The following is a 780-nucleotide window of genomic DNA, read 5'->3' on the forward strand; positions in this document are numbered from 1 at the left end:
CCCCCTCGCGTTTCCAGCGCGGCAGAGTTCGCTGCCAGCTGAGAAGGAGCCTTAGGAGCAGGCGTGACCTTCCTGGTGGAACCCAACCACAGTTCCAGAAAGGCGTGAACTAAAGATGTAACCAATTTTAAAAATAGAAAACATTTTTAAAAGTAAGTCCTTTACATTGCATTAAATCCCTAAGCTTTATGCAAAGAGCTTCAGCAATGGGGATGAAAAGCCACTGAAGGAAAGCTCTGTGGATGCCCTGGCCCATGGCAGTACTGGGGGAGGGAGGAGGAGGAGGCAGCTGGGGGACAGGGCTGGCAAGCGCCTGAAGCCTGCCTGCTGAAGTGAAAGCCCAGGAGGAAAGGGAAGGCGAGCATCTCACCCCCGGCGCTGCCCAGCGGGCCGCTCGGCGCGTCGCTCCGAGGCGATGCCTCTCGTCACGGGCCACCGCTCCAGCAGAGGGGAGGGCTCCGCTGACCTAAAGCAAACCGCGCTTCCAGGCTGCCATCAGGGAAAGCGTCAGTCCTTCCCTCCAGCTTCATTGGTATTCAGAGGGAAAACAGATCGCAGCCCACCGGGGGGTCTGGGAAGGACGCGACACACCACAGCCCTGGCGCTGGGAGAGACCCAGCTGCTCTGCCTGAGCTGCCCGGAGCGTCTTGGAGAAGGGAGCAAGGGGGGCTGTGGGCAGCGACGGGGGTCTGTTTTGAGATCGTCCTCAGGCCAGCGACCAGCAGCCAGGAGCAGGCGAACGCTGGCCGAGGGCGCCCGCCGCCGTCTGTCCCTCCTCGC

Source organism: Egretta garzetta, unplaced genomic scaffold, assembly GCF_000687185.1.
Source record: "Egretta garzetta isolate BGI_Z169 unplaced genomic scaffold, ASM68718v1 scaffold316, whole genome shotgun sequence".
Lineage (NCBI taxonomy): Eukaryota > Metazoa > Chordata > Aves > Pelecaniformes > Ardeidae > Egretta > Egretta garzetta.